Here is a 22123-nt window from a genome sequence, read left to right as displayed (position 1 = left end):
GAATTTTTTTTTAAAATCCCTAGATGATTGTGTATGTTTTAGGATTTTTTGTTTGTTTGTTTGTTTTTGTTTTTTCAAGACAGGGTTTCTCTGTGTAGTTTTAGTACCTGTCTTGGATCTCGTTCTGTAGACCAGGCTGGCCTCGAACTCACAGAGATCCGCCTGGCTCTGCCTCCTGAGTGCTGGGATTAAAGGCGTGCACCACCACTGCCCAGCTATAGATTTTTTTAAAAAACTTATAAATGACTTGTTCCATTAAGTGTTGAATGTTAAGCAAACATTTGGATCCTAGGGTATAAATCCTCCTTGGGCTATTTTTATATGTTGTTGGGTTGAGTTTTATTTTTACTACACTTTTATTTATTTATTTATTTATTTATTTATTTATTTATTTGTTTGTTTATTTATTTGTGTGTGTGTGTGTGTGTGTGTGTGTGTGTGTGTGTGTGTGTAGGTTAGAGGATAATTTGCAGGAATTGATTCTACCCTTCCACTATGTGGCTCCTGGGGATGGAACTCAGGTTGTCACAGTAGCAATAAGTCTTTACCTGCTGAGAAATCTTGCTGACACTTTGTGATGTAACTATATTCATGAGAGATATTGGTCTTTGGTTTTCCTTTCTGTTGGTGAGTTCCTCTATTTTCTTGACTAGTTTGTGAAGGATTCTTTCAATATTTGCTAGAATGAAGCCATCTATCTTTTCCTTACAGGATAATTTTAATTATTGATCCTGTTCTTTACTTAAGTATGTTATGTTTATATTTATTCTTGATTCAGTTTTGGTATTTGTATTTTTCTAGAAACTTATTTATTTCATTTAAGCTATGTAGTTTATTGGCATAAACATCCCATTGTATTTTGCAGTCCTTTTAATCTCTGTAGTGTCAGAGATTAACAATGGGATGGCCACAGTGTAAGTCCCAGTCAAACTTGAAAAGAATGATTTGCCAGTGAGGACCACCCAGACTGATCCTAAAGCTTCTGATTTTCCACTTTATCTGTCCCTTAAAGGGCCCAAGGAAAGTATTATTTGAACCAAACAAAATCTTGTGTATATTCTCTGGTGTAAGGTAGGTCCACCTGTGTTTCTCGAGAGGTTGAAACTATGCAGCTTTGGCTTTTTGGCTCCTTAACATTATTTCTAACTAAACTGATAAGGCATGAATGGAAGAACAAGGATCCCTAGAGGTGGAAGAAGCAAATGGCCTGTTAGAAGTCTTGCTTGTAGAGCTCATTTGTTTGCCTTTGTAAGGCTAGAAACGTTTTGACACAAAAATCTGAGATGTATGCCTTATCCAACCTGTTAGATGGTCCAGGTGCTGGGTTTTTCAGATAATCCAAGTTTTGAGAATCTGTGTAGATGTGAAGGACTCCTACTGGCTTTGTGAAAATACCTCTAGAGTCTTACTAGAGACCAGCAAAGCTAAGGGAACCTCCGAGATTACCTTCCTCACCAGGTATGTCTAGGCCCATCCTTGGAATCCATGTTAATCCATGTTATGTGGGAGCTTCTTGCTCCATTGCAGGGTGGAGTCAATAGGAACAGTGGAAAGTCTGGTTTCCTAAGCCCCCATCAGTCCTCAGGACAATTATAGGTCCTCTCCTGTTCTCTGCTGTTGAGTTAAACTTCCCCATGGACATATGAGGGATAACCAAGCTTTAGAGGGCTTGTTTTTAGGTATACCCTCCTTTGACCACCTGTTACTATGTGCTGCTCATTTCTCCTCTTTAAAACTTCTTTCTCCTTGAAGGTGGCTGAACTCCTGAGACTCAGAAATTCAGGCCGTGGTTCCAGGGTCATCTCATGCTCCTAATTTTTGATGCCTGGGAGACCAGCCTCCAGCAGTGCAGGGCTTGAAGGGAATCCATGGAGTTGGCTTGTACTAAGACTTTTTTATCTGAAGGGGAAAAGGGAAAAAGAGACACACACTTGATGGTTTCCTTCTTTCTTCTTCTTTTGTATTCTCTATTCTTTATTTTCCTGGTCATTTCCTTCTTCATTCTTTATATTTTCCTTCTGACTCAATCTTTATTCTTCCTTATTCTCTCATTCTTGATGTTTTCTTCTAACTCTTTGTTTTTTCCCTTACAGCTTATATATCCCAGCAAAAACTTTTAAGCAATATAAAAATTACAATGTGGTAACATTATGTTTTTCAAGTGAATGATTGCAATGAATACAAGTAAAAAACATCATGTTTTCCATATCCCTTACGTGATTAAACATTTTATGTCTTATAGGTGAAAAACAAATTATCCACAAGAACTCATGCACATTCATACCCAAGCAACTTGTTATAGATAAACAGAGTGTAAGCAAGCAAGTTATTTTTTTCTCAGCCAGATCTTTTACTGGAAGGCTGCATTTTGCAGTTACAAAGAAAAGACAAATCACTTTATTACTAATCTTGAAAGGTAATCTTATAAGGAATCTTTAAGGAATCATAAATCTAAACTTTATACATGAAAAACAGTCAGTTCTACTTTAAATCTTCAGGGTGCATACCCACTCATCAACAGTTTTTTATATCAGGAGACTGAGGGCAGAAATGGGTAAAAGGAATTAATCATCACCTTTGGTCATCAACCAGTCCTAGCAAGAAAGGCACATCAGCTGATGGTAATTAGACTGCTTTGCTCTTGTTCCCTGACCTTAAAGAGTTCCTCACTCAACTGTGTGCCTTCCTAAAACTTCAGATTTTCTTCTTGGGTTTTTCACCTCAAAGCTAATAAACAAAAACATCTTAGTCTAACTTTAAGTTATTTTCAAAGCTTTGTTTCAGCTATGATGCACCCTGAAATCTGTGGACACATCTCCCAACATTAAGATTAAAAGAATTCATGCCAGCCTGTCTCCTGGGACTCAATTGTTTTCCTTAATCATTAACCTGAACTTTGATCTATGCAGCTCCTTAGGTGAAACTCATAGGCCCTAGATGTGTGACATTTCTTTATATATATTTTTAATCATCAAAGCTCTATTTAAACCATTATTATTATTATTATTATCATCATCATCATAATCAATTAGACAGTACAGCTTAAAAGAAATTATCTTCATAATAATCCACAGGTAAAAATGCCAAATAGAACAGGATATTTCCATGAGATAAACACACCACATATATCTCCCCACACTCACTCACACCATGCCAGATACCAGACAAAGTGGCAGCAGCAAACATGTAAAGGCACAGCAGACACAAAAGACATTCTGGAGTCTGTGGTTTCAGGGCCTTGCCTATCTGAGATTGCCCATCAGGGTTTTCTTTTCTGGTGGGCTGATCTCCTGAAGTCAATTGCCATCTGCTACTCCTCTGACATGGCCACCAGTACCTAGTCTAGCTGTGCTTAGATCTAGGAGTGGGTAGGATAGCACCTGGCCTCCAGTGGCCAATTATAGAATGGTAGAAGGGATCCCCTTGGCACAGACTGACCCCTCAGCAGACAACAGTGGAGCTTGAGTTCATGAGTGTTTGGATTCAGCTTCATTTCTCTCTAAGTTTTTCTCTGGAATCTACTTTTCTGTCTTCTGTCAAACTCCAAGTCTGTGTAGTGTGTCTCCCTTTAAGATTGCAGTTTTACACCCTGGGAGGGGGAAATGATAAGATCTTCTGGGTAAACTGGGAGGGGTTAAGGGAGAGGGGAGTGCTGTGGGATGGTCTGTATGTCAAATGTGTTGCTGATTGGTCAATAAATAAATCACTGATTGGCCCGTGGCCAGGCAGGAAGTATAGGCGGGACAAGGAGGAGAAGAATTCTGGGAAGTAGAAGGCTGAGTCAGAGACACTGCCAGCCTTTGTGATGACAAACAGCATGTGAAGATGCCGGTAAGCCATGAGCCATGTGGCAAGGTATAGATTTATAGAAATGGATTAATTTAAGCTGTAAGAACAGTTAGCAAGAAGCCTGCCACGGCCATACAGTTTGTAACCAATATATGTCTCTGTGTTTACTTGATCGGGTTTGAGCGGCTTGGGACTGGCAGGTGAGAGAGATTTGTCCTGACTGTGGGCCAGGCAGGAAAACTCTAGCAACAGGGGAGGGGATGGGGGATGAGAAGGTGAGAGAATGGGATGGTCTGGTCAGTAACAGGAGGGACAGGGAGGGAGAACAATGAAAGAGATATCTTGATAGAAGGAGCCATTATGGGGTTAGGGAGAAACCTGGTGCTAGGGAAATTCCCAGAAATCTATAAGGATGACTTCAGCTAAGATTCCTAGCAATAGTGGAGAGAGTGCCTGAAGGGGCCTTCCCCTGTAATCAGATCGGTGAAAACCCTAATTGTCACCATAGAGCTTCATTCAGTGACTGATGGAAGCAGATACAGGGATCCACAGCTAGGCATGGGGCTGAGCACCTGGAGTCCAGTGGAAGAGAGGGAGGATGGGTTGTATGAGCAAGGGGGCTCAAGATAAGGATGGGGAAACCCATAGAGACAGCTGACCTGAGCTAGGAGGAGCTCATGGATTCTGGATTGATGGCTGGGGAACCTGCAAGGGACCGAACCAGGCCCTCTGAATGTGGGTGAGAGTTGTGTGGCTTGGTCTGCCTGTGGGGCTCCTGGCAGAGGGACTTGGATTTATCCCTGGTGCATGAACTGACTTTTTGGAGCCAACTCCCTATGGTGGAATACCTTACTCAGCCTTGATGCAGTGCGGAGGGGCTTGGGTCTGCCTCAACTTGATATGCCAGGCTTAGTTGACTCCCCATAAGCCTTGTCTTATCTGAAGAGTGGATGGGGGGTGGTGTGGGGGGATATTGGGAAGGAGTGGGAGGAGGGGAGGGAGGGGGAATTGTGGTTGGTATGTAAAATGAAAAAAAATTAAAATAAAATATGTAAAAACAAAAAGATTGTGGTTTTATCTTCAATAAGGCTGAGGCAGCTGAGCTTCTGCCCAGCAGTGAAGTTAACCCAGGACTAGAGCAGCCTAAGGGAGATGTCCTTTACAGTAAGAAGTGGAGATACAATGGCTTTGCTTCTTTTAGGAAGTTAATTTTTTTTTCTGTAAATATATGTAATGATGTAGAGAGTACATCTGTCTCCTCCCACCAGCTCACCCTCAGTGGATCGTATGCCCTTCACATGCATATTTCCACCAAAACTTTTTATTCTTATGATGGAATCAAGTCTCTAGACTATCTTTCTTTCTTCCCTAAGAATGTCTTCCTAAAAAACACTCTTTTCTTTTCCTTGTGGCCTTTGTATAATGTTCCACAGAGCATTCATCCCTTGACATCCACATGATTCTCTCCAGAACAGATAAGTGTCAAGACTCTTTGGGTTCAGGAAGTCATCATGTGTCATTGGCCTCCACACAATCAAGTCAAACACCTAGATTGTAAGCAAGACCCACCCAGACTCAAGTGGAAGATGAGGAAAACACTGCAGGAAAAAAAATCTAGAATTGGCAGTTTTTCTAGATATTGAAAGTTGTTTTTAAAGATACAAACTTTCTGTGTATAAAAGCTGGCTGTGTTATTATGAGGCCTAAGACACATAACTGTTCTGAGTCTCAGGAGTGGCAGCACTTCTGTGTGAGGGTCACTGACCTTGCCTGAGGCTGGGATAATATATTTACATTCTCATGGAGGACCTCCAGCATTCCTTAAATAGTTAGTAACTGGGCAGAGATCAGAAAAGATTCTAACTTCTCCACACAGCCAGGGGCTCTGCAGGCTCTCTGTGAATGGCCAGTTGGGTGAGGCTTGCCTGGGTAAGTAACAGTGGCAGAACAAGTTGGTAGTGGAGACAGAAACTAAATGAGCCCAGGGACAAGAAGTCTTTTCTTGGCACCCGAGAGGCTGCGTCCTGGCAGGTTGAAAGGAGTTTCTGCAAAGCTGCCCTGTGTGTTTCACCTGTGGGCAGCTCTAGGCTGTTAGCACCCTCCCTGTTTGTACAAGGGCCTGTGGAGACCACATGCTTGGGATCCTGTCATTCAGCAGCCACAGGGCCTAGAGAGAGTAGAAGGGGTATGATTATGATCTTGGGTCAGACCAGGGCATCACCAGGGCCTGTCATCACAAAAATATATAACATCCTGTCCAATTCAAGACTGAAGCCAGCTAGGGAGAAGATGCCTATTGACCTACCTTTTGCTATCCCACCAGCCTAAGGACTATGCATAGTCTCTACTCCCTGGACCTACCTCAGCATCAATGTGTTTCACTGAAAAGGTTTTTCCATTGTGACTTTACAAGAGTCTCAAATCTGAGAACCTTCTCAGCTGTGCTGTCTTCTGACTTAATCACTTTCCCAGCATACCATCAGGGGTTCATCAGATGTTCCAGCCCCATCATTGTGTTCAGGCCCCCATTTTCTATATAATTAGGACTTGCTGTTTCCTTGTAAAAATCATCTCCATGCATAGTTTTCTTGTTGGATACTGCTGGTCAGTTTGAAAAATTATTATTAACTATCTCACTTGAAAAGCTGTGTGAGAGCAGCTGGCATCTGGTGTGGTTCCTACTGCTGAGGGGATAGCAGTATTGCTCCATACCTCCTGTGGCTTAGAGGAGAACAAAGACAGTTTTGCCTATGTGACAGGTGCTGCACTTGGGAGGGCCAACAAGCCACACTGCTCTGAGTACTTGCCCCCCACACATACCATTTCATTCCTTAGACCTCTAGGTACCCAGGATGGATGCCTCATTCCAGGACTTTGACTTGGCTGAGTTTTGAGACCATGTGTGGTGGGTAGCTGTTCCAGCTTTGACCTGAAAGTACTAATCCCAGTGAGGCTTCCAGTAACTGTCATGCCTACCTATGACCTGCCTCTGAGGCGGGGCCAAGACAGGAGCCCCTAAGACCCGAGATCCGGATGTGCCGGCTATCTTGGTTCCTAGTGATCCTGGATGCTGGATGGTAGACCTAGTGGAGTTCTCCAGAGAACCCAGTTGGACTGCTCCTCACCTCTCCTGGATCCTGTAACCAACCCCTTTACTAGCTGTAAGTTAACCCCAAAAATAAACCTTCTTTTTAACTACATGGAGTTGCCTTAATAAATCCTCCAATAACCATGAGAATTGCTGCCCATGGAGCATGAGGAGATCCTGCAGCCACAAGGAGGAAGTGACCTTATCATCAAATGGTCAGGGTCAGTCAAGGGAATTCAGAACCACACTCTCTTCACACAAGTGAGAGGTCAAGGCCAAGGCAGAGTCCATGGGACTTGGAGCCAGCTTTGAATCCCCACCTATATCATGGACCCCCTCTCCCTTAGGAAAGGTCCTTATTCCATGTCTGTAAATACTCTCCATGATACTCCACGAGCCCAGCCATACTCAGCAGTTATAACTGTCACTATTTTCTGGACAAAGTGGAGGCTGAGTTGGGAAATACCCTAACTGTAGAGTTCCTTTATACTGACAACATTCTAGTCCTGAGACATAGGACAGATCTTTGTGCCCAATCCAAGGTTGGTTTTCAGAGAACCTCAACAAAAGCCTCTAATTTTTCCTGACTCCTCCCAGAGTTCCTTGGGTATGGACATGGGAATACCTGCCCTCAGGTAGGGCAGGGTGGGACACTGTTAAAAAAAATCCCACTCCCCCTTTTGTTTGCAAAGTGAATTCCCAGTTCACCTCTGTAGTGGTCTCTGGGTCTTGATGTTTTCCCCTGTCAATCCTCAGCTCTTTAATAAGAGGCACCCCTCCCTAAGAAACACTCGGCACCAGGGCTGTCAAGGTTCATTCTATGCACTGGGAGGGCGGATTTATTAGAGCATGGAGCAGAAGTTTTGTAGAGAGGCATGGTCCCTACCGAGGAAGAGTATTGGGAATGCTATGTTTTAACCAAGTTTGTGGTGAATCACCAGGCTCAGAACCTGGCCAGGTGCCCATGGTCAATTCTTGGGATCACCTGTTTAGATCCTGGATGGTTACATGATTCTCAAAGGGAATAGGAGAAAACCAGAAGTCCTTGGTTTTCACAATCTACCTCAGATTCAGATAAGCCAGATCTTCTTATTAAATATGAAAATTAACATCCCTGAGACTATTTTTTATGATAAAGGATGTTGTATATTATTAGGAAGCTCTGAAATGCAAATCTCTGTTGGGATTCCTAGCTTTCTCCCTGCTCCTGTCCATGCATCCTAGCCTGCTCAGTCACCAGCCTTCTTTCTGGAATCACAGGTTTACAATGTTTAAATGTTTATATTGCTGCAAGTATCACCAACGAAAATGCTGAGAGCAAAAAATGCAAGCAATATAACCTCAGTCCTGTAAGACAGCAAAGCAAAAAGAAGACAGATTTAAATCGTATTTTTCAACTCACTTTCTCTGGTCAGAAGGATGGGATTTTACAGGGAGGAAGGGGGAATGCAATGAAAGAGATACCATGATAGAGAGAGACATCATGGAGACAGAGAGAAACCCCATGCTAGGGAAGTTGCCAGGAATCCCCAAGGATGACCCCAGCCTGGGCTGCTAGCAATAGTGGAGAGGGTACCTGAACTGAACTGGCTTTCCTGAGAGATCAGACCAATAAATACCCTAACTGTCATCACAGAACTTTTCTCTAATGACCGATGGAAGCAGGTGCAGAGATCCACAGTCAATCAAGACAAAGAGAGAGTCAGGAACATGATGGGGAAACATGCAGGGATGACCAAACCAAACTAGAGGGAACTCATGAAAGTTGGATCAATGGCTGTGGAGCCTACATGGGACTGGTCTAGGCCCTTTGCATGGACTAGGCCCTTGATCTGCTTGGGAGGCCCCCTGGCGGTAGGATCAGAATCCATCTCTGGTACATGAGCAGGCTTTGTGGAGCCCACTACCTATGATGGGACACTTTGTGCAGCCTTGAGGCAAAGGGAAGGGACTAGACTTGCCTCTACTGAATGTGCCTCCCCATGGCACATTCTTGTGGGTGGGAGTGAGGGTGGGTTGGGAGGGGGAAGCTGGAGGGGTGGGAGGAGGGGAGAGGGGGATCTTTGAATGGTGTGTAAAATGAATGAAAAAGTTTTCTTAATTAAAAAAAAGGATGGGATTTTATATATTCTTAGAGAATTATCACATGTGCAGAAAGATAATATACTCCAATGTAAGTGTAGAACTTAAAGAGTCACAGACTAATTACCCTGATGCTCCATTTCTCCCTCACTGCTCTGATTGATCATGTGTCCTGAATCTGGTGCTACTAAGTACCTTGCATTGGAATTTTCCTTGAGTTTCCTGATTGTTCGTGAGATTTCTCACCTCATTGAAATCAATGTCTTTTTCCTCCCTTCTTCCATTCCTTGTACTTATCCCACGTGATCCTTTGCCAACTATGTGAGCTGATAGTCTCCCAGCTCATAACTTGTCTTCTCACTATCTTCTGTTTTTAATATTTAATTTCCAGTAAGAGGCTTGCCAGCTTTTTCTTTCATGATGCTTCTCTTTTGTATGTTAATAAATCTTTATTAGCTTTGGGCACACAGTGATACTCTCCTATGAATCCTACTACTTTGAGACTTAAATGCTGAGGAATGAGGGTATGGAAGTATTAAAAGTGTTGGTTTTCTGTAATTAATTCCTATGTTTATGGAAGAGTAGGAAACTTTGTATGCATGGCTAAAAAAACCAAACTCTGTAGACCAGGCTGGCCTCGAACTCACAGAGATCCACCTGGCTCTGCCTCCCGAGTGCTGGGATCAAAGCTGTGTGCCACCGCGCCCCGAGGCTAGCTAGTAAGGAGGACCCTAGGAAGGATTCATGGATTGCCTAGCAATGGAGAAATGGATGAGATCTACATGAGCAAACTGGGGGATGCGGGGGGCAAGGGATAGGGGATGAGAGCTTAGGGGAGTGGGAGGTTCGAGCTGGAACAGGAACAGAGTGGGAGAGCAAGGAAAGAAATACCATGATAAATGAAGAAACCATGGGAATAGGGAGAAGCAGAGTGCTGGGGAGGTTCCCAGGAATCCACAAGGATGACTCCACCATAGAGTACTGGCAATAGTCCAGAGGGTGCCTGAGCTGGCCTACTCTGGTGATCAGATGGTTGAATACCCTAACTGACATCATAGAACCCTCATCCAATGACAGATGGAAGCAGATGCAGAGATCCACAGCTGGGTCCCAGGTGGAGCTCCAGGAGTCCAACTGATGAGAGAGAGAGGAGAGATTCTATGAGCAAGGCATATCAAGATCATAATTGGAAAGTACAGAGACAACTAGTCAAATGAGTGGAAATGCATGAATTGTGGACCAATAGCTGAGGAGCCCCCATGGTACTGGACTAGGCCCTCTGGATAAGTGAGACAGTTGTTTAGCTTGAATTGTTTAGGCACCCCCCCTCCCTCGCCCCTGCCCTAGTGCATGAGCCGGCTTTTTGGAGCCTAGTGCCTATGGTGAGACACTTTGCACAGCCTTGGTGCAGGGAGGAGGGGCTTGGACCTGCCTCAACTGAATGTACCAGGCTCTGCTGATTCCCCATGGGAGACCTTGCCTTGGAGGAGGTGGGACTGGAGGGTGGGTTGAGGGGGAAGGTTGTGGGGCGGGAGGAGGGAGGACAGGGGAATCTGTGGTTGGTATGTAAAATGAATAGAAAATCTTTTAATTAAAAAAAAACCTCTCATTCATTACACACAAGTTTCAAATCTGAGCATAGGTATTTTGGGTAGTATTTGTTGGCTGTTGAATAGTGTGGTAGTATTCACAATGTCCAAGTGTGAATATGTGTGCTCAGAACCAAGGCTGAAGTGAAATCATGTGATGTAGCAAGGACAAAACAGCTCAGGTTCATGTTGAGTGAGAGTTCAGAAAAGCTCCTTTCAGGTGCTCTTTGCCTGGTCTCTCAGTTACATAGATGTGCAGTGTGGTACCAGTAGAGGCCTGGAGATGCTGTGCAGGTAGGTCTCATGTTCTGCTATGCTGCCCTAGCCTCTCTGAATCCAGGCTGTCTCCTTGGCTCAACTGACCTGTGGTACTCCTCTGCTTATGTGGAGCCAGAAAATGTGTCTGAGAGAAAGCTAAGGTGGACTGTGGCCACCTGGTTGGTTACCCTGATCTTAGACTACTGTTTTACAATGTCTGCCATCCATTGTAAAACACATGTTTCTAACCTGGTACAGTGGCATGAAGCTAATCAGAAAGCTTACAATCACTTGAGCTCAAGAATTTGAGGCCAGCATGATTAACAAGGCAAGATCTTGTTTCAAATAAAGAACAAGAGAAAGAAAATAAAAGAAGTAATGTTTTTTATGTTTCTATTTTTCTGATGGAGGTGTATAGTTGGACTTTTTCTGGTCCTGCCCATGGTCAGGACAAATCTCTCTCACCCGCCAGTCCCACAGTTGCTCAGACCTAACCAAGTAAACACACAGAGACTTATATTGCTTATAAACTGTATGGCCGTGGCAGGCGTCTTGCTATCTAGTTCTTCTATCTTAAATTAACCCATTTCTATTAGTCTATACCTTGCCACGTGGCTCGTGGCTTACTGGTATCTTATATGTTGCTTGTCATGGCAGTGGCTGGCAGCCTCTCTGACTCAGCCTTCCACTTCCCAGAATTCTCCTCTCTTCTTGTTTCACCTATACTTTCTGCCCGGCTACTGGCCAATCAGTGTTTTATTTATTAACCAGTCAGAGCAACACATTTAACATACAGAACATCCCACAGCAGAGGTGGGACAGATACTTATCCCAGGTACTCTGTGGTAGGTGTCTCTTCACATTCCTTACCTTGTTTTATATTTTCCTTTTTTTCTTTCTTCTGTATTCTGGATAATGTATTCAGATCTATCTTGAAGGTCATTAATTATCTTTTCAGCTTTGTCTAATTTGCTGCTTGTCCTACCCAAGAGTTTGATTTTGTATGACTCACTGAAACTCAGTTACTCTTGAGTCAATGGTATCCCCTGGCCCTGATAGTGCATTTCTAAATCCTTGAATCTCTCGAATCATATCTCTCTGTCTTCCTGAATAAGAACATCCCATCCCTTTGAAATCCTGAAAAGCTATGACCTATGGTTAGACTTTACAGCATCTGACAACATCTGTCCATGTGCTTATACTTAGAGTCTTCCTATGCTCTCTGTTCTCAGTGTTACCTCTGATGTGTTCTTGGCCTTGCTTTGTGTGCTCAGCATCACTTCAGTTTGTCCTTCTCTTTAGCTCTCCAAGCTGGGATCCCCTAGCTACTGTCTGTGGCTTTTCACTCATGATGTCTGGAATCTTTTCCCACTCCTTGCACTGTTTTTCTTGACTCTCAGCTCCTAGTGGCCTTTGCTGAGGCCTTTTCTTCCTCAGTGTGCCTTGAATTTTCTAAGTAGTAGAGATACTGCCTGGGACAGGTGAAGTGTTGGGTTGGAGGGAAGAGAAGGCTGAACAGAGGCAGATATGGTAGTACTGGGGATGGCTAGAGTTTGAAGTAAAGGTGTAAGGCTTGAGGAGGAGGCTACATGGGATTGGGTTGGGGAGGGTGGTACAGAGAGGCCAGAGGTGCTATGAAAAGAATAGAAACTCCTAAATAGGAACACTGGACACTCATGGTATGATGGTGGGTGTTCATTTGTGCAGGCCCAAACCAGTCACAGCCAGAGCACCTGAGGCAATTTATGCTACCAGGGCACAGTTTGTAAGGCTATGGTTCTCAGCTGGCAAGGAGCTCAGCTGCTGATCCAGCTGAGTCTTGTTTGGTGGCCATTTCATATTCAGAGCATGACCTCCATTAGCACAGTCACTCATGGATTCTTTTTCCTATTCTGGGTACAGACTCCTTTCTCCCCTGAGCCATTCTCATCCTGGGTTCTAAGTTGATATCTCCCTTCAAAGGATCTAGCTCCCCTTCAAAGGATCAGTGCTTATTAAACCCCACTGCACGCCAACTCCCTTCAGGGCTCACCATATTGTGTCTATAAGACCTAGCCCTCCAAAATTTTGCCTCTGTTAGGGGACCCACCCCAGATTCATGTTATTGGGTTTGTACATATGACCACTGGCTCCACTGGGCACGTGTTGTGCCCTGAACCTGGGGGGAACAGCCATACAATAGGTAGAATGGTCTGTGTTTTGGCCCAGGGGAGAAGTTTATGCCTACTGCATCCTGCCAATGCAACACTGGATCTACAGTGGCACTCTCCATGTTCTGATTCATCTGTTTATTAAACATGTGGATTTTTGATTTGTAGTTTGGGGGACTGTGTAGGCCTGGTCACATCAACTGTTTATAATCTATCATCCAGCACAGCCTCCATGTGGTGGTCACGCTGGTTTGCTCTGAGAATAAGAATCTCAGTGTCCATGGCAGATCTCTGTGTGTTCAAAGACACAGCCAGCATGGAGATACACTCCTTTAATCCCAGTACCAACCACAGAGACCTGGAGGTCTGTATAGACAGGCAGTGACGAGGAAGACATGTGGTTGGATTTAGAACCAATGAGAAGGCAGAACAGAAAGGTAATAAAAAGATGGGTCACACAGGAGAAGGTCTCTCTCTCTCTGAGGGAAAGGATGGCAGCGACTGGTAAGCTAAAGGCTATTCGCTAGTCCTCTGACTTGGGCTTTTAACTCTTTATTTGGCTCTGTGTTTCTTATTTAATAAGACTGTTTAGAATTACATCTACAATAGCATCCACAGGAAACCAGTACAGGCAGTTCTATAACCATGAAAAGTGTAATATAAAAAAGAAAGAGCTGGCAATCTACAGGGGAAGTTTAGTCATATCATATTCAGAGTAAGGAGAGGTGATGGATTAAGCCCAGGGAGGAATGCATCCCCTAGTGTCTGTCAGGCCTGCAGACTCTTTTCATCTTCCTTCTCTTAACTGGTTATAATAAAGAATAAAACTGTAGTTTCAGCAGCACACTGAAAGGATCATGATGGCATAGGATCTATCCCAGGAATGTGAGGCAGTTTTAGCATACATAAATTAACAAATGGGAAACACAGGTTAACGAGATGAGAAACCAAAAACATTACGATATCTCAGTAGACCCAGGAAAGGCATTTAGCAGAATTCAACATTTCTTCATGATAAAAACTTTCAGCTAATTAAGTATAAAATAAATTTAATGAAGATCATATTTAATGAGTCCACAGCTAATATCACACTCAACAGAGGAGAACTAGAGGTTTCTCCTCAGATCAGGACCTGACAATAACTCCCACTTAAAACTCCCAGTCAGCACAGTAAATAGTCTTAGATAGAGGGTGTGGTGTTCCCCAATATATTGTGCATTCTAATAAACTTATCTGGGGTCAGAGGACAGAACAGCCACTAGATAGACACAGAGGCCAGAAAATGGTGGCACACACGCCTTTAATCCTATCACTTGGGAGGCAGAGATCCATCTGGATCTCTGTGAGTTTAAAGTCACACTGGAAATAGCCAGGCATGGTGACTCACACCTTTAATCCCAGAAAGTGAGTCTTTAATCCCAGGAGGTGATGGCAGAAAGCAGAAAGGTATATAAGGTATGAAGACCAGGAACTAGAAACTTTTGGATGGTTAAGCTTTTAGGTTTTTGAGCAGCACAGTTTGGCTGAGAGGCATCCAGTCTGAGGAAACAGGATCAGCTGAGGAACTGGCAAGGTGAGGTGGCTGCGACTTGTTCTGCTTCTCTGATCTTCCAGCATTCACCCCAATACCTGGCTTCAGGTTTGTTTTTATTAATAAGACCTTCTAAGATTCATGCTACAAGAGGGTGTAGCTAGAAGAAGGAAAAGACATCTAGAGCTGAAGATTGTAGACATATGAGCTTGTAGATAGAAAACACTAAAGGCTTCACCAAAATTCTGGTAGAATTCATAAGTGAATTCAATACATTGCAAGGTACAAAATCAAATTGTGCCAACAAAAATTGGCAGGGTTTCTATGTACTTATGATGAACTATCTAAAAGAGAAATCAAGAAAACAATTTCATTTACAATAACTTCTAATGGTGTAAAACTCTTATGAATAAATGCAGTAAATAAGACTCCAAACAAACTAAAAATAAAATTGTAGTTTCAAATGTACTGTTATCCCTACTGAGCCGAGTTTACCTTTCTTAACTTTGTTTTTAATTGTTCTGACCTATTCCTTCTCCTCACTAATATCAGTGTGTGGTTTGCCTTCCCCAGGCTATGCTGGATGCCTTCCACACACTGGCACCCCTACCTCTTGCCAGCCTCCTTCAGTGGGCATCTGAAAGCCTATCTTGAACAACTCTCTTCTTCAGGCAGCTACCCATCAGCCATCTCCAATTCCTGACCTTTATCCTACTCACATGAGTTTCTGAGGCCCAGACCTAACTCCCCAAATTGCTACTTTTGACTTCTCACCTACATGAATTTTAATACTTTATTTGTCCTCCATACTTGGAATATGTCTCCTATTGTCCCCAAAGATCTTATCCCCCCCTTTTTTTTAATTAAATTTTTTAAAATTTATTTTACATACCAACCACAGATTCCCCTCTCATCCCTCCTCCTGCTCCCCCCAGGCTCCCCATCCCCTCCTCTAAAAGGGTAAGGGCTCCAATGGGGAGTCAGTAAAGCCTGGTACACTCAGTTGAGGCAAGACCAAGCCCCTTCTCCCTGCATCAAGGGTGAGCAAGGAATCTGACCATAGGTAATGGACTCCAGAAAGCCAGTTCATGCACCAGGGATAGATCCTGATCCCACTACCAGGGGCCCCTCAAACAGACCAAGCTGCACACCTGTCTCCCATATGCAGAGGGCCTAGTCTGGTCCCATGCAGGTTCCACAGCTGTTGGTCTAAAGTTTGTGAGTTCCTACAAGCTTGGTTCAGTTGTCTTTATAGATTTCCCCATCATGATATTAACACCCCCTTGCTCATATAATCCTTCTCCTCTCTCTTTGACTGGACTCCCAGAGCTAGGCCTGGTGCTTGGCTGTGGATCTATCTCTGCATCTGCTTCCATCAGCTACTGGATGAAGGCTCTATGAAGACAGGATATTCACCATTCTGATTACTGGGGTAGGCCACTTCAGGCACACCCTCCACTATTGCTAGTAGTCGTATTGCTTGGGTTGTCCTTGTGGATTCCTTGGAATTTCCCTAGCACCAGGTTTCTCCCTTACCCCATAATGTCTCCCTCTATCAAGATATCTCTTTCATTGCTCTCCCACTCATTCCCTCTCCCAGCTCGACCATCCCGTAAGCACCCACCCACTGTAACCACTACTTTCTTTTCAACAGTGATGCTGTTAGTTTCATTATTTCCTTTGGTTGATATAACAGTATATTTTTCATTTCAGTTTCTCAGTTGCATCTACTTATTTAGCACAGTTTAGAAACTTATCTGAAACTGATGCTATCAGTCTTGTAACCGTGGTGATGTGTCTGTGCCTTTGGCTTGGCTAGAAGAATCCTTGACACCCCTTCCCCTTGTATAAATTGGACAGCTTAGGAAATTTAAATTTTTAGGTGATCAAAAGATTTGGTCCTTTTTATTTTATTTTTAAGCAGTGGACTTAGAAATGAGCCCCAAAGCCCCAACCTTTAAAGATTATTATAGAAATTGTCAGTAGTTGTGTCTCTTAAGGAGGTAGCTTTTTTATCACACTACAGGACATTACCTATGAGTCCAGATGCCTGCAGGCTGGTGTCTCTGGAGTGCCTAATGCAGTCAATTCCAACCTCCTTGCGGGGGAAAGGTGACAGGTTTCCTGATGCTGTGCTGATATGCACAGATGCAGGAAGGTCGGCTGGCCCTGGTAGAAAGCATTGCGACCTTGAGCTCAGCACTACTTCCACTCCTGGTGTAGCTGGAACTCTTTTACCCATGGAATGTAAGTGAACTAAGTCCTTGTCAACAATAAATGGTAATACTAATGTTTTTTGTTAATTTATTTTCAAACATCACTACTTCTAGATCAATCCCCTTCTGGTTCATCACCCCCTCCCCCCCCTTTTTTTTAAAGAAAGAAGAGAATATTTGTAATGCTTGTGATACTATCTGGGCAAAAACTGAAGATCTAAAAAAAGTCTCTTTATATTAAAGTATTGATTATTATATTAATAAATTATAATAAAAACTATATTAATAAATAGCTACTAAGAAAGTCTTTTCCAATTGATCAGTAACTGAAGAGGAAAGTAGTGATGTGAGGAAAAGGATGTGGCAGCTCAAGGAGCCAGACTGACGGTGGCTGAAGATTAAAATAGGGATGAGTGTACAAACTTGTACAGCCACTTTGGAAATCAGTATGGTGACTTCTCAGAAAATTGGGAATCAATCTACCTCAAGACCCAGTGATACCACTCTTGGGCATATATCCAAGGAATGCTCAATCATACCACAAGGATACTTGCTCAACAATGTTCATAGCAGCATTCATTATACATAATAGCCAGAACCTGGAAACAACCTACATGGCCCTCAACTGAAGAATGGATAAAGAAAATGTGGTATATCTACACAATGGAGTATTACTCAGTGGAAAAAATATGACATCATGAAATTTGCAGGCAAATGGATAGTAATAGGAAATATTATTCTGAGTGAGGTAACCCACACTCAGAAAGACTACAACTCACAGCTCTAGAGAAACTAGGACAAGAAGGACCCTAAGAGGGACACATGGATTGCCTTGGGAAGGGGAAATAGATGAGATCTCTATGAGTAAACTGGGGGCGAGGGGGGAAATAGAAGGGAGGGGATGGAGGATAAAAACCTTATCCCCTTTCTAATTAAAATGGCAACAGTTTTGGCCCAACTTTTGTACCTGTCCATATACCCCAGAGTAGTTCCCAGTATCTCTTGAAACCCAGCAAGTGCCCAGTGCTCTCATTTGAGCCCCATTTTCTGTGGTCTAAGTAGTATAGGGACCATCTTCCTCTGAAAATCCAATGCATTTCCTCCTCAACTTGCTGAGACTGTGACTTAGCTCAATAAGCCTGTCTGGGATTGCCCTGTACTGTCTCATCCTCCCCTGTCAGCCTCATCCAGCCCTGGTCTTGCCTGGGCAATGTGACAGAGTCACACTGTCATGGATTTGCAGAGGCCTAAAGTTGTCTCTTAACCTGAAGACTTGAAGCAGGGACTCCCTACATCATGATAACTGCAGCCATCTGCCCATCCAGTTTTCCCCAAATTCTCCAAGCTCCATAATCTCAGGACCTCCTGCCTTGTCTTTCCCTTCCCTCCACTGACCTTCCTCTCTAGAACCTGTGTACACAGCTCTCATCCCCACACACCCAGCCCCCGCCATAGTCTTCCTTTCCCTTGCTGATGAACATTCCCCTGGAGTTATTTACTCTACCAAAAGTGGGTACTAAGTCTGATAATACCACCTCTGTCACTGTGGTATCCTGTAGTGGGTAGCTGTTCCAGCTTTGACCTGGAAGTACTACCCCCAGTGAGGCTTCCAATAACTGTCACACCTACCTATGACTTGCCTCTGAGGCGGGGCCAAGACAGGAGCCCTTAAGACCCAAGATCTGGATGTGCCGGCTTTCTTGGTTCTTGGTGATCCTGGATGCTGGATGGTAGACCTAGCGGAGTTCTCCAGAGAACCCAGTTGGACTGCTCCTCACCTCTCCTGGATCCTGTAACCAACCCCTTTACTAGCTGTAAGTTAACCCCAAAAATAAACCTTCTTTTTAACTACATGGAGTTGCCTTAATAAATCCTCCAATAGTATCCCATCTCTGTGGATCTCATGTTTACCTTCATTGAAACACAGCAAGCACAGGATTAAGCCCACTTCTGGAGTTTATGCCAGAATGTTCACCAGCTTTACTTCTTGTGTGTGTGTGTGTGTGTGTGTGTGTGTGTGTGTGTGTGTAGTATATAAGTATGTGGTGTGTGCACTTGTGAGTGCAAATGTGTATGTCCATGTGCACACAGAGTATTGAGTGTCCTGATCCATCACTCTCTACCTTGCTTCCTTAAGACAGAGATAAAGTCTCTCAATGAGCTTGAAGCTAGGCTGGCAATTAGCAAGTAGTCCTCCCATCTCCACTCACTTCCTCCCAATAGTACTGGGGTTATAGGTGCAATCATGGCTATGCTTTCCTTTTCACTTGGGTACTGGGGATTCAATCTCAGGTCCTCATGCTTGTGCTGCAACCACTCTTATATAGAGAACCATTTCTCTAATCTTCTCCTGCTTTACCTGTGAATCACATGATCTTTTTGTGACTTTCTATTTTTTTGCATTCTGCCTGACTTCCACCATAGGTGGCATTCTTAGCCATTTTCTAGAATTGTTCCACAGCAGGAGGGGGCTTGGTTGTGGGCCTCTTTTTTTTTTTTCTCAACATTTGCTCAGCTAAGAGGGTCTCCATACTATGGCTCCTGAGGAGAGGCTATACACTCCACCACAAGGGCATCTCAGGGTCATGAGTTATGCCAAGACTGAAGCAGAGCAGGGTGGGGCAGGGGTCATACCCAAAGGGCAGAACTATTTACTCATTTCCTTTGTAGAATATTGCCATGGTGATAGGGCAGGCATACACTGATATCATATAGGCTAGGGCTTTTATGTATCCCCTGGAGCTGCTTAGAACTCTGAGACACCCAGGGATGCTACTGTAATATATGAGAAATGGAACTTAGATACTCTGGAACACAGGGCTCTGGGACAGTGCATACCCTATGTAATTCTCTCCATAGCAGGCACTGGATGTAGCATAGTGGGCAATGGTGACTGAAAGGTAGGAGGAATTTTCTGGAGCTGCTGAATGGGTGCCAGAAGAAAAGGCACTGTGTACAGCTTAGAAGAGCAAGCCACAAAGCCCTTGGGAGAAAGGTGCAGAAGACAGAGAGGTTGGCCCATCAGATGTCAGCCAGAGGTAGCTAGGCCCCTAGCCCTGCTGCATCAAGGAGTCTTTTTGGTATCTTCACTCTGACTTTAGAGGGATTAAGGAACATGTGTGTAAATCTGGAAAAGAAGTCACACTCCCTGGTGTGACCACTTCCTAGGGTCAGCTTTCTCAGCAGGGTTCTTAAAGGTTCTGGTGGCCTTTACAGGGATGTCTGTGGCCATTTGTGACTTGGGCTTATTTCTCACCTTGACTCTCACATACATGTTCCTGGTTCTTTGTCTATGGAGAGTTGGGACTCTGTGTTGAAGAGGCTGCTTTGTGTTAAAGACACTACTTAGGCATTCTACTTTTATGGCAGATGTGCTGATTAGTTTTTTGTCTACTCGATTCAAATCTAGGCCTGTCTGGGAAGATCCAGATCTAGACATATTATAATTGAAGATTTGTCTCCATCAGATTAATCTGCAGATAAATCTGTAGGAACATTTTCTTTATTAATGATTGGTGTGAGAGGATCCAGATTGTTATGGGAGGTGCTACCCTGGGCAGGTGGTCCTGGGGTGTATAAGAGAGCAAACTGAATAAGCCAGAGGTTGCACATCAATAAGCAGCATTCCTCCATGGCTTCTGTTTCAGTTTCTATCCTCAGGTTCCTGCCTTGAGTTGAGAGTTGTAAGCTGAAATAAACACTTTCCTCCCCAAGTTGATTTTGGTCATGGAGTCTATGATTATAACAGAGTTCTCTCTTCTTGGATATTCCATGGATTTGGATAAATTTGCAATGACACTACAGTGTCACTGAGTAATTTCACTGTCCCCTGCACTCTACTAGGTCCTTCTTTCTGCTTAGCCCTGATAACTGTGGATCTTTTACTATCCTGAGGTTTTTTGCTTTTTCCAGAATGTCATGCAGCCTTTCAAGATTGGCTTTTTTTGTTGTTGTTGTTGTTAGTGATAAACATCCAAGATTTCCCTACATCTGTCCACAGTTTGTTTCATTTCTCTTTAGTGTTGAAAACATTTGGACCAAAATTTTTCCTTTTACCTACTAAAGGGTATCTTGGTTGCTTTCAACTTTTAGTAGTTATGAATAAAAAACTGATATAAGGTCTGTTCTGGTTTTCATGTGTGCATGTATTTCGTGTTTATTTGGATGAATACCAATACTGCTGCACTGTATTGGTAAGAGTATGTTATATTTTACAAGAATCCAAACTATCTTCCAATATAGCTGTATCATCACATCCCTAAGAGCAATGATTGAGAATTCTTGTTATGTCATCGCTTTTGGCATTCTCAGGGTTTTGGGTTGAGGCAATTTTAAAAGTTGTTTAGAGGCATTTCATTTTTATCTTGTAATTCCCTAATGATATATGATGCTGAAGAAATTGCCATTTGCTTAGTTGCCATCTGAATATCTTTTCTGATGAGATATGTGCGAATTTGGTCTTTTGCCCATTTTCAAATCCATTGTATATGTTCTTATTTTTGAGTGTCAAAGGTTCCTTCTATGTTTTGGTGAATGATCTTTCATTGTTATGTCTGTGGTTTACTCTCTTATTTTCTTGAAAATGTCTGTCACAGAGTAGACATCTTCAGTGAACCCCAGCTTATTAATGATTTCTTTCTTAGGTTGTGTTTTTGGTGTTGTATCTAAAAAATCATTGCTACTCCCAACCAAGGTCATGTGGGTTTTCTCTTATGCTATTTTCTAGGAGTTTTGTATTATATACTTACATCTTTTATATATTTGAAGCTGGTTCTGTTTAGAATTAGTAGATATTTCCTTTTTTGGTCAGTTTAAATATGGTATATATTTTTCTGTCCATTATTTTAATCTGTACATGTCTCTAAACTTAAAGGAGTTTGCATGTATAAATTATATAGTTGAGACTTCTTTTTTTGAAAAAAACCTTTTCTACCAGGTGTGGTAGCACATGCCCTTAATCCCAGCACTTGGGAGGCAGAGGCAGGCAGATCTCTGTGAGTTCAATGCCAGCCTGGTCTAAAAAGCAAGTTCTAGGACATCCAGGGCTCTGTTATTCAGAGAAACCTGGTCTCAAAAACAACAAACAAAAATTTCTCTGACAATCTCTATTTTTATTGATTTTTTAGACCATTGATTCTTACATGATCGTTAATATAGTTAGATTAATATCTGCAGTGTTTTTTACTGTTTCTGATTGATGTTCTTGTTCTTTGTTCCCAATTTTGCTCTTAACATTTTTTCTATTTTTTATGGTTTTGAGTGTTTTGTGTTACTTTATTTCCTCTTCATTCTTAGCATATCACTTGTATTTATTTTTTAAAGTTTTGGTGATTGTTCTTCACAATCCATAAAGCATCTTTCAATAAACTGTCAATCCCACAGATAATGCAAGAAGCTTACAACCATGAAGCAATTCCACT

The sequence above is a fragment of the Peromyscus californicus genome, unplaced genomic scaffold (genome assembly GCF_007827085.1).
Source record: "Peromyscus californicus insignis strain IS unplaced genomic scaffold, ASM782708v3 Scaffold_3__1_contigs__length_106647218, whole genome shotgun sequence".
In the NCBI taxonomy this organism is placed as follows: Eukaryota; Metazoa; Chordata; class Mammalia; order Rodentia; family Cricetidae; genus Peromyscus; species Peromyscus californicus.
This window is presented reverse-complemented; position numbering follows the sequence as displayed.